The sequence below is a fragment of the Coturnix japonica genome, chromosome 19, assembly GCF_054131305.1.
Source record: "Coturnix japonica strain WE chromosome 19, WE-NBRP24, whole genome shotgun sequence".
In the NCBI taxonomy this organism is placed as follows: domain Eukaryota; kingdom Metazoa; phylum Chordata; class Aves; order Galliformes; family Phasianidae; genus Coturnix; species Coturnix japonica.
In genome coordinates this window covers 9,189,250-9,201,943 of record NC_140681.1, presented here as the reverse complement: position 1 = coordinate 9,201,943, position 12,694 = coordinate 9,189,250, and the positions used below count along the sequence as shown (strand labels likewise).

Sequence of the window (12,694 nt, the reverse complement as noted above, 5' to 3'; positions counted from 1 at the left end):
CCCATCCTTGGACAGCCAAAAGCCACACAGGATTTCTGCCTGAATTAAGCCTAAACTCACCTTCATCACTCAAATCCCACCCAGGACAAGGGTAGTGGTACCAAATCAGTAAGATGAAAATGCTTTCATAGAAACATCCCTGCCAAGAGCAAGTTATCCTTGGATGGGGAGATCGTGTTTTGTGATTGCAGTTATTTGTATGGACAATGTCCCTGCCTGTCTCAGAGAGGCTCATTGTAAAGGCTCAGAAGTTGGGTGACGCTGCTCTGCAGTACAGGGGCATGTCCAATCCACAGCCCCATGAGCTGCAGATAGATGAGGAGGGTAATGTAATTCCATCTTTGGAAATGTCAGACTTTATGGATGAATAAAATACATTCCATTTTCTTCTGTTTATCAATATTGGGTGAGAACAGACTAGAAATTGCTTATAAATGGGTAGCATCAGGAGAGAGGCCATTGATTTGTTATCTGTAGCAGAAACTGAGCGGTGATCCTACGGTAGCAGCCACAGGTCATAGAATCAAAGAATCACAGAACATCCTGATTCAGAAGGGACACCATGAGGATCTCTGAGTCCATCTCCATCACCTCTGTATAGAATACAATAAACAACTAAAACAGAAAAGCAAGGCATGGATAGAAGAAAGAGTAACATCGAGTTCTCCTCCATTCAAACAACAGACAATAATTCTGGCTACACAAAGTGTTCAGTGTTAGGTGATGTCATATATTGGTTTGTCCATAAGATGGTCTCAAAGCCACTGTGTACTTTATGTTTTGATGGGAAATCTGTGGTGCCATGTGAGGGTGGGCTGCCCAAAGCTATATAGGGTGTGCAGGAGGGATACAGTCTCCAACAGCACAATAATGGTTAAGGGAGAGATTTCAGAAAGGAGAACAGAATAGCGGTGAGTGAACTTTGCAGATAAATTATAGCTAAAGAGGAATGAAACATTATAGTTTCAATTACTGCTGTGCCCAGCCACGCAGGTAGTAATTCAAACAAGAAACAATTGGCGGATTGTCACCCTCAAATCAGACACATACCATTTAATTCCATTTACTGAGGGTTCACTGACTGTATTTTGAATCAAATACAGCCATTAATGTGCAAAGATCTGAAAAATGCATGTGTCCCTTTTACAAATGTGACAATGAGACGCTAATTCCTGTAAAACCCTTTTTTCTTCAGGTTGGACTGTTCCTATTGCCTTTAGTTATGCAGATATTACTTATTAAGAGTTTTAATATGTCAGGCTGGTTCTTTTGAAATGGCTTGTGCCTTTTTGTTCAGAGCGTATGGAAAGCGCAGCTAAATCCATTCTTACATTCCATCATCCAAACTTAGCAAATTGATTCGAATGCAGGGAAAAAAAGAGCTACTTTCATTAAAACAATTAAATCCTTACTATTATTGCTGTATCTGGCTATTACAGCACAAATATAAATCATCGGTTACAGGAGCTAAAAGCTTTCAGCTAGAATTGCTCTACCGTCTGCCCCATGCCATGGGCATGGAGAAAGGATGACGTGCACCAGGCTTCTTTACAGGTGATGCTGCTGCCTAAATAAAAAAGTCAAGTCCATAAAGTGAATATCATTGTGCCACCTGGTTTCTCCCCAGCAGTGAAGCAGGAGGAGAGCAAATGGGAGGAACAGCAGTTGGTTTGGTTTTCCCTCTCTGTGTGAATTGGGGGATGTTTTGGAAGGGGCACAAAGGTTTTGGGGCAGTCGAGTGCTTTTGTTTTCCTTTTCTAAATAAACCATGGATCTGCACTGTTACACACTCTCCGTGGGGTCATGAAGTGTGTTGCAGAATAAAAATGGAGCTTTCTGTGATACTGCACTTGCCCTTCAGAGCTGCTTGGATTGCATCAAAGGGCAAATTGTTTAAATATAATTTTCCTGATTACTGAATAGGTCGACCGAACAGGATATGAAATGCAAAGGCTTTTCTCATCTTGCTCTTTGCATCATCCGAGGGCACACCTCGCTACAGGTGCTGCCTGTTTGCTCAAGGACACTTCCAGACAGCAGAATATCAAAGGAGAAGGGATGGACAGCCCAGTGCATCCTGCACATTTTAAATTGCTTAAAAAGACTCTTTTGCAAAAGGAGTCTGAGGCAGGGACTGAAATCAGTGCTCAGCATGTGGATTAGACAAACAGAGTGGTCATTAGCACTGATTGTCATTGTCACACAAGCACAGACTGTTAATTCAGCCCAGGAGTCATTAGAAGCAAGCCTCAGCGGGGAGGGGCGTTGGTGTAGATGCTGGATGGCTTGGCAGAACGTGAAGAAAACCCCTGAGATTCTACACCACTCCGGTTGTAAATTCCAAATGGAAACTCCCAGTAATTTGCCAGGAACTGGATTATTCACACATTATTCTCATTTGTGGAAAACTGTTTGAACCCAGCCTTGTTTTTCTCACCCCATTCCCAAGCTGAGCTTATCACCTTTTCAGGAAGCCACACTCCCCCAGGGCAATGTCCCCGCTTCCAGCAGGATTTTGCCCTGGCTTTTCTCCTGGGTCCAATTGGGAAGGTTCTACCTTTGCCCCAATTCTTTTGCCAATGGGTGCCAACATCCAGAGAGACATTCAGCCCCAAGGAGCTTCCAATGCCTTCCAGCCTCACCCAAGCAATGTTGTCACAGTCCCACAGCTGCAGAGCAGCTCCCATTGTACTGCGTGGGTGTCCCTTTATTGGAGTTCCTCCCACCACGTGCTTGTAATTTATTTGTATTTCCAGCAGCGATAATTGAGTTATCAATTTTGTGCTCTTTTGGGCCAGAAGCAAAGAGATCAGAGCTGTTTTATACACCTAATTATAGATTATTTCCCATAGCTATAAAACCACAGAGGAACAGATCCAGAGAACATCCTTTTCATCTCTACTGACTTCTCCCTTTGCTCACTCAGACTCCAATCAGAACGGCCTCCAGACAAAACAGTTGTCAAAAGCAAGGGCTCCTTATCTCCTCACAGGACAAAACCTCTCCGCATCCCAGCAGAGACCATGCATAGTTGCTTAAAGATCAAATTCAACATACACTTAAGCAATCTGCTTCAGCCTTTACCACCTTGTTGAGTCATGCTGAGATTTATCCTGTTTCTTAACACTTTGGCTATAATCTGGTTCATGACAATGGCCTGGGGGTCTGCTGAGGATGTAAAAAATTGACTTTCTTTGGCACATGCAGGCTTTGTGGGCTTGCATTTAGCATAGCCCCTCATGCCCCTGCTAGATCCTATGCTCAGGCTGCTCCCTGAGCAGCACCAAACATCCTACAGCATCCTCAGATCCCATAGAGCTGCAGTGCAGAGCAGGGGTTGAGGTCTGGCATACCCTAATTTTCTATTTATGGAAAGAAATGGGAATTGTCCATGTGTCGGTATTAAGTTTCTGGTGGTGACACGCAGAGGCCATCCAAGATGTACGACCTAGCAAATGTATTGTAACACACACATCACATTCGTTCTCTGGGTAAATAGATATTGTCTAGGGTACATTACATCTGCGCCTTCATGTTTAATTTAATGTAAGTGAACTGCCTTAATTTCTCCAAATTGTAGTAATAAACATAACATTAACAGTGATACTGCTAATAATTTATTTTGCAAGTGATTAATCAACAACAAACTCTTTTAATTACCTGTTCTGAAATGTCAAACTCTAAATTAATTATATGTTATTACATGAATTCATGTATATGTATACACAAATATGAATTCCAAGGGTAATTAAAATGAATAAACCATCAGATTTGGTAAAATTGTGCAGCTGAGAGAAGTTTGCTCCCCGCTGCATTTCTGCCTCTTTGCATTTCATCCTCAGCACAAAGGGAGTTAGATTCCAGGGCTCTAAGCAAGTCATTTGTGCTTCTGCAAAAAATATTACCCACAGAAAGTGGCAGACACCATGGGACCTATGCTGTGAGCTGCAAGGAGGAGTGTAAAGCAGCTGTGCTACTCAGCTGGGGGGAGTTCAGGGCATTTGGGTGCTCTCTGTGCAGGGGGTGATACCAAGCAGGGCAGAAGTAGGTGGTGTACATTTGCTGTCCTCAATAATTAGCAAGAATTTTTGGAAGGAGATGGGGGTGAAATTAGCAGGTTTGGGGCACAACCAAAGAGTCCTCCATTTTGTGTTCTTGTTGTGTATCTCAATGCAGGCACCACATGAGGCTCTTTGCAGTACCCTGGTCACCCCTAGACGAGAACAGAAAGACCTCTTCTTTGCACTGACACTCCAGACATCATGGCCAAGAGCCCCCAGCAGTGAGGGGCTGTATGCCAGGGGGTCATGGAAGGATGGAGACCACCAGCTTGGAGAGTCAGGGAATGAAGCCTTTAATTCAGAGGTGGACACTGAGGCAGTCCCAATGGCTTGCAGCATGGGCTGGAAGAACAGGATGATTAATGAGAGCAATGGCACGAAGGAGCCAGGATCTAAGTAATGAGACCTTTATTTGATACATAATACAGCCGGGGCCCTCTATAAAGAGAATGCCAGGAGCAGGGCTAAGTTTCACAGTTCTGGGAATGTATCAGGAAGGGGGAAAGCTTTGCTGACTTTGCAGCCAAACGCCTGGGCCATGCGCAAGTGTTGTTCACAGTGAGCTTGGGACATGTTAATTTAGTCATATATCTTCAGACGGTGGCAAGATGCCCTGACTTTTGATTTACTGTGCTGAGTGGGTCTATGTGATGTTGTGGGTTTAAAATGAGGTGTCCAGAGCCTGATTCAGTTGCAGGATCGCTGAATTCCAGCTGGGAGATGAAGAAGCCGTTATACACATACAACAAGAACTCCCAGCCAAAAATTACTTATGGTTTCAATTAAAGGAGAAGAAGTTGCTGATTGTTTAGGTATGGATGTCAGAAACACAGCAGTTAACAGCAGAGATGAATGAGAGATTGTGAGGTGATAACTTAGATAAATTGGTATCTCATCCATATTAAGGAGACAGCTCATCCTCTGGTGCTGCTGGATGACATGAAGAGTGGAGTGTATATGGATACTAAAACACATTGGTCTTAAAGTTAAATCCCCAAGAACCATCAGAAATAAGTCTCAGAAGCCAAAGTGAGATCTGATGCATGCTGCAAAAATATGCAGTCTGTCAGGGAACGCTGCTCTCTCCATATAACATCCACCGTTTGTGGGACAATTATAGAGAAAATGATACTGTGATCTGTAAAGCAGTTCCTGCAGTGGTTTTATTCACTAACTCGATGCTACGCATAATCATTGCCAGTAACATCTCCAGAGGTGTATGCATAATAGAGAGACATCAAGCCAATGAGTCAAAACATCAGAAAATAAAATTCAGATGAACATCACTTGTGGAAATTCTATCATCTGTCATTTAACGCCATCTGAAGACCTCCGCATTGAAATAACGCATCGAAACCAGGAGTTACCCCAGGCAGCAGTTCTTCAGACCTGCATGGACTCGGGGTTCTCTGCAAGTTGATTTGAGTGCCAAGAAGTTCTCTTGTGAGATCTCAAGCACCCAAAAAACACTGTAGATGGGAAGGGAGGGTAAAAGGAGGGTCTGTCCTACCATGTCCCCACCTCAGTGCCTTCCCAGCATCACCCAAGCATCTGCGGCTGGGAGCAGAGTTGCTCCTGGATCACCCTAAGGCTATTTACAGCTCTTGCTGATGCCTTTTGGATACCCAATCCCGAAACTCTTCATGCGAGGAAGCTTGCAGGATGACAGATTGCACCTTAAAACCAAGAGGTAATAGCTCTTAGGTCCAGATCCGTTCTTGGAACTAAATTCACTGCAGAAGAACTGTTTCTGCACAACTGCATAATGCCTCAAAGTGGCATATTACAATCTTTAAATTCCAAAGCCAATGAAGAATTCTGCTTTAAACTACTGCAGCAGCCCAGCCCCCCTTTATTTATGAGAAATAAGCTTTTCATTTAGATTTAACTACAGATTCAAGTGGTTTCCATGTGCCAAGGCTCAGAGTCACACCAGTGTCACAATCACTCAGGATCCCCAATAAACCTGCATATATACGTGTGTATTTTCTATAGATATATACATACATTTCATTTTTAAAAAGACAAAGCTTTTATTCCAGGCTTGATTTTCCTTTAAACCATATGAAACAAAGTTCTAAAGGATGACCCAAAATTGCCAGCTTGTTTGTAATTTTCCCCACATTTTTTGGCTTGTAGGTACAGAGAGAACGATAGATTTGCTTCCCCCCTTTCTACTCATTGTCCCATGCAGTGTTGATGTGCCAGGCACTGTGGATGGGATCAGGGAGATCAGTGAGTTTGCCACATAAATAGTCCCTGAGAGTGCCTGAAGTTTCATTTCTCAATGGAAAGCTGCAGTGAAACGAGTATTTTTCTACTCATCTCGTTATTATTCATCAGTGTTTTCAAGCACCTTTCTACCCATTTTTTCTTGCAAAAGGCACGGTGTTTAAATGGGTTGGAAGGTGTATTTTGTGGAAAGCCCAACCCACATCTTTGATCCCGGGGGTTTTGTAAAGCAAAGAAAATATCTGCCCTCCCTGCTCCCTCACCTCCCTCTCTTTCCCCTCCACCTAAGTTACCTCATCTGGATCCGAAGGAATGCTTGCCATCCTTTGAAGAGGTAGTCTCCTCCAAAAAATCAATAGTCAACATTGTCTTTAAATAGTCTGACATTTACCTTTACAGCAGTTTTCATTTCTTTCCCGGATTGCTCAGACATTTGTATTACCCACACTACATTCCTGATCTCTCGGCCAGAAGCTTTGCACGGATGCAGCCCCAGTGCTGCAAAGTGGCCACCAGCAAGGAGCTGCAGCACGATAATTAACAGGATGGGAGCTCACTAATAGAAGCATCTTTAACTAATTTATGGAAGACATCAGGTGAGAATAATTACAAGCAGAAGGGTATTGTAAATCCCTGAAGAAAATACACTTGGAAAGCAGTTTTCCCAACAAGCAAATCTGAATGCTAGCCCAAAGGTCAGAAATAAAAAGGCTGAGAGCTTCAGCTCCCCAAGCAGGCACCTCTCCGATCCCTTCTTGTCAAGAAATTGTCTGGGGGTTCATTTAGAAAGCTGCTTGTTCAGGGCAGGGCCATTTGCAATCTGGGAAAGTTAAGCAAATTAGCAGAATTATTAGGTAAGAGGCAATTCTCCACAGCCTGCAAGGCAACCGCTTGTTAAATGAGCTCACACCAGAGAGTTGCACTGATCGAGTGGTGTTTGCAGAGATGGGGCTGTGCAGGCATTTGCTTTGAAATAACACTGCTGTATTCCCCTGGAAAAATTAAAAAGAAAAGAGAAAAAAAAAAAAGGGAAATTTGTGCAGATTCCCCATCAGGCTGAGCTGGAAGATGCCTTTGTCTTCCACATGCATTCCTGCTTCTCGTCTCCTTCTGCTATAATAAATATCATAATCCTAGCAAACAAGGGAAGGAGATAAGTCCGACACCTTTAACCCAGTTACTGCTAAAAATAGGGAGCAGTGTGGTGCCACGAGGCTCCAAAGCAGGTGGCTCTGCACCCGCTGTCCCCTGCGGCTGATAGGGACAGCTGTGTGCTGCAGCCCCAGTGCTCTGTGCAGTGTTGGGAGCAGGATCCAACTCAGGTCCTGCAAGGAGCCCACCCAAGGGTGGCTCACACTGCTCACTTGTTTTTTATATACTCTTTGCCTATTGATTTGTTATTCTTATACCTTATACAGTGCACTTAGCACAGAAAAAAAACTGGATTAACCAAGTAAATGTGATTTATTAGCTGATCTCTGATGGAGAATTATGTCGGTTTTCCATTTAAAAGATGTATCAGATTCATCTACTCATGAACCAGTTAGTTCATGTTTGTGGACCTCCTAACATGCCACATAAAAATTTCCCAATGTCAAACTGCATGTTGGGTATAACAGCCAAAGGTTTTAAATGAAGAAAGTGTATAACTGGGAAACCTTTGGCTCTTCCAACACCGCTTTGCCTGGCTCTTAGTTAACACATTCTTCCTGTTCCTTGGTTTCTTAAAACCTTTCTATTTTAAAGTTTTTATTGATAGCTTCATACTCCTCCCCCTGCTATGCAATGGAGATGAGCACATAACGTAAGCCTTTTCAATGGAAGTTTTGGTGTCAGGCTGATTAGATTTGGGAAGTGTCAGTTGTTGAATGCTGTTCGGCTTCTGTCTCAGACTAACAACTCTCCCTGCTCTAAGGGTTGGCTCTCTTTCTGTCCCTGCTGGACTCATTGGTCCATGCTCCACCACATGTAAAGACACCTATACTTTCCTGGTGATTCACATTTCTGCTTAAACAAGAACCAACAGGCTCCATCCCATCCTGCAGCTCCCAGGACTATGTGGAAGGTTGCAGTGTTTATTTTTGGTCTTGTCCAATTAAAGACAACAACATAGAGCAGATGAGATGCCTGGGCACGCGTTCATATCACAAGCACAATGCAAGAACAGATAGGCATTAACATGGGAATTCTTTCTCACCCAGTTAGACTGATGCATAAGGAAATAATCCACACAGGGCACTGAGAAGATATTTTTTGTTGTAATTCCAAATGCTAAAGCCCCTAAATAAAAGGATTTTACTCCTTGAGAGAAAATGGAAGGGCTATGCACACGCAGCCTGGGGTGTCACTACAACTCATTGGGAGCATAATGCATAAGCACTGAGCTTCTGGGATTGCTGTGTGCACACTGGCTGCCTACACTACATACAAAGCAGAGGGCACTGCTTAAATCTCAGTCAAGTAAGTAACCATGGACAAGGAAGTGAAAACAGGCATGCTTTTTTCTCCCTGTTGCAAAGAACTCAGGTCATGCAAGCACCAGGCCTGTGCAAAGAGCACACATTCTTAGACATAGCATCCTTCTCTCTCTTGGATGTACAGCAGACAACATCATCGAGTCCTTCCTGCTTTTGCAAACCATGTGCAGCACAACTCTCTGCTTATTTTTAATCCAAACTGATGTCCTACGGCTGTCATATGCATGATTATGGCAGTCATTTCTAATTAGTGATTGTGTCAATAGTATTGACATTTTCATCACTTTGGGGGGAAGTAGAGAATATTTTCCAGCAGGTGAATTCCCCTCTTTGCAGTTCTCTTCCCCTCCAGCTGCACCCACTGGATAAATGAGCCGTGCATCCTATTCTAAAGAACGCAAGAGCATAAAGTCTGCTCTCTGCTTAAGTACATTACAGCAACTTAGGCAACACAAAACTCAAGAAAGGCAGAAAAGCAAATTCACTCTGTCCTATGGCAAGATTTACAATCTTGTTCTGAGTGCAGTATTTATTATACGGCTTAACAGAAGCTCTGGCAGGATGGGGGAAATGCTGGCGGCCCCGCAATGAGGAGGAGGCGTTCAATAGCTTGCTGGGAAGTGGAGTTGGACACGAACAGATCAACCAGCCATTACACTCAGTGATAAACACCCTGCAGGAGCCATCATTCACCCAGGAAGAAAGAGGAAGGCAGATCATTACATTTATTGGTCATAGTTTTTAAAGAGTCAATAAAGACCCACTAGAAAAGACATGGTTAGGAGCAGGAATATATATATATATATATTTAATGTATCTTGAAAATACCTTCAGCTCAGTTTGCCTTCTGCCCAATACGTCAGGGTGAATCTTCCTCCTAGGTGATGGTCCCAGTGTAGATGGTGCTCACATTGTACAGTTTTTAATGTCTTTAACCATCTTTAGCTTTGTACCCTGATAGCCCCTCCAGGCTATATGTCAATGCCATCTGGGAGTAAAAGAAGAGACTTCTGCTCAAGTGCCGCTGTAATGTAGATCTCTTGACTAAAATTGCACTTCCTTCACTTGACAAACTGTCAGCACAGAACAATTATCTGCCTGTTGGTTTGCTTGTCTTTTCTTTTTTCTCCTCTGAGAAGAAGAAAAAAGAAAGAGAGAAGAGAAGAAAAGAGAAGAGAAGAGAAGAGAAGAGAAGAGAAGAGAAGAGAAGAGAAGAGAAGAGAAGAGAAGAGAAGAGAAAAAAAATTAAAAAACATACAAAGGGAAAGGATGTGTAGAAAAACTCCAAAGGCAAAATCCAGCTAACCTGATTGCTGCGCCTGGAGATGCATTGGTGGACCATGAAAGGTAATATTGGGTCAAATGCTAAATGTGAGGGACAATTTCTAGCCCTTTTCTTTTGGGGATTTCCAGAAAGGATATTCCTAAATAGGAGATTGGGAAGAAGAGGCAAGGATCATTGGACTCCTCTGCTTGTCTTGAGGAAGAAACCAAAACAGGTTAGAAGAGCCCAAAGCTTGTGTTCTGCTCAGCAAGCTGAAGGAACCATTTGATTTTTCTCTCTCGGTAAGAAAGGATGGGGATGATGTCATTAGGGAAGTGAGCCAACCTGATTTTTTGTTAGCCATCTCGGTGTTAATGGGACAGTGCAGTTCAGTTGGAGAACACCCACTAAGAATGTGTAGAGCCCTAAGAAGTGTAATCTAAATTAGTGGGTAAATTTGTTTGTGCACTTTTTTTCTTTACTGTTTTATTTTCCTTCTTCCCTTCTGTACTAATTCTTTTGCCACCTTCTCTGCCTCATTTGACAGATGAATGCTTTCAGGTCTTTGGGACAGATAATGTGTCTGTTTCTATCCCTTTTAAAAGTCCTGTACAAACACTATGGATATTAGAGTGCAGGTGTATTTGGTCTGGTGTGTTTAGCAGATTTAGATTATGAATTACTGCTCAAAATAACATTTGCATTTGCTGACAAAGGTCTTTATTACAGAAGAGGTCAAGAAAAAAAGATTATTCCTGCTAATTATCCACTGCTATTTAATATTTGCACAAAAGGTTTTGCAGGACAGAGTCCTCAGCATTGCTTGTTTGAGAAGCTAATAGGGTTTCTAGGAAACCAGCAAGGTCTGGAGGGCCATCAGATCAGCCTCTTAGCGGCTATGAAGGACAATTAGGCTTGATGGAATTACAGGGTGGTTGGCTAAAGGATGGCAGTCCCTGAGCCAGGGCCTGATCCTGGGGCATTCGAAGTCAGTGGTAAAACTTCCACTCAGAGTTGTGCTTTATGAGAAACCAACTGGAGAGGATCCAGTTTTCAGCCCCTGGGTAGGTCCATGTCCTGGTTGAAATGGAAACTCCATTTGTTCCTAAGCAGAGAATCAGAAGGGATCTGAGAGTGAACAGGTTTGACAGACAAACCATTGGGAGAAATATTTGCAGTGATTTTTTGGCCCTGGTCTTAGGTTTGTCCCTGTGTGTTAGCAGTCCTTGGAAAGTTCCCCCAAAGTCTAACAGCTGCCATTGACTTGGCCCCCACATTTCTTTGATTAGTTCATTCTAGCCTGTATCGTTCTAGAAATTCCTTGCTAACTGAATTTCCCACTCATAAAGATATAATTAAGCCATACATATAACTGCAGAAATTTCCAAAAATGGTGTCTGAAGGTGAGATCCATATTTAAGCTCCTAAATACATTGCCAGACTTAAACATCCCCACATGTCTCTTCTGGCTTCAAGAGAACTGGAAGGTTCATAATATTCAGTGCTCTGATGGCTGTGGGGGTCTTCTGCTTCCCTATTTGACATTGTTTAGTAACTTAATTAACATTCCAAAGGAAGAATTTTAATAAAGGTGTTGTTTACACCGGATGCAGCCTTGGGGAGTGAGGGAGAATAACCCAGACTGCAAGAGTGGGGAGCATGCTATTTTGGAAACCCAAGCCACAGCCTGCTGGAAGCAGCTGGTTCTCATCACCCTGTCCCAGTATCACCCACAGCCCAAACTACCGGTTTGTGCTGGAGATTCCTTTTCCCTTCCTTCCTTGCTTATGAATCTTGGGTTTGGTAGCAAGAGCTTTAGGGCTGCATTTGCACAGTGATTCTGCACTCGTGCTTATCCCTGTCTTCACTGATGCTTTCACTTGATGCAAAATTAGGGGGTGGGATTGGATAGTGCCCAGAAACCAGCATTGTTGATTGCAAAGCAAACAATTGGCAAGGAAAAGAGTGTGCAAAAATGCACGCCTTCAGCTTGCAGCTGCAGAGGTGGTGACCAATGGCTATGGTGTGTAAGTATACATAAGTATATAAGTGTATAAGTGCTGTGGCTGTAAAGCCAAGAGCATCCTTCCTATGCATGGAGGTCAGTCTGCCCCACAACGCTGCAGTAGTTTATTGGAGCTCCTCACTTGGGCATCTTCTATTAGACCAGGATGCACTGGTGGGTATTTGTAGAGATGTTGCATTTATGAAAATAAATAAATAAACAAATAAAAATAATTCATTCTTTTATAAATTTCCAGGGTGGCGTGAAGGAGAACATCCTCCTCCAAGAGTTCATGCACTGCTTCCCACTTTTGCATTTTTCAGAACAAATGCAGCAAATATACCTGATCAGCTCTGATACAACTGCTTCTCCTTCCCACCACATTTACACTAAGAGACTGATGAACCACAGAAAAAAGAAGAAAATAACTGAACAAACAACTTATCTTCCCAGAAACTCCCTAGAAACGTATCTGTCATTACTGCCCAGACTGAAGCAAGAGGGGATTTCAGCATGGAAGGTATTCTCACTGTATGCTGTTCGCTTTCAGCAAACTTTTGACATCCAAGCATTCTTTTCAGTGTGAGAAGTGATGGCTGCTTTCCAAAGGGGAGAGCTGGAGACCTGAGCCCTCAGCTCTGCACGTGCTCCTCAA

General features: G+C 43.1%; 1 long non-coding RNA gene across 14 annotated transcripts in view; it reads right to left on the bottom strand.

Annotated features, from left to right (window-relative positions):
* The window catches only part of LOC107323000 (uncharacterized), a 54,784-nt gene that overhangs the window by 25,207 nt on the left and 16,883 nt on the right, over positions 1 to 12,694 (bottom strand). Inside the window, exon 3 of one of the 14 annotated variants that reach the window (XR_014935786.1) lies at positions 5,205 to 9,901. The exons of the other annotated variants lie outside the window; for them this stretch is intronic. This is a non-coding gene — a long non-coding RNA (uncharacterized LOC107323000). Of the gene's footprint in view, positions 1 to 5,204; positions 9,902 to 12,694 lie in introns of those variants that run through there. 14 annotated transcript variants of the gene reach the window in all.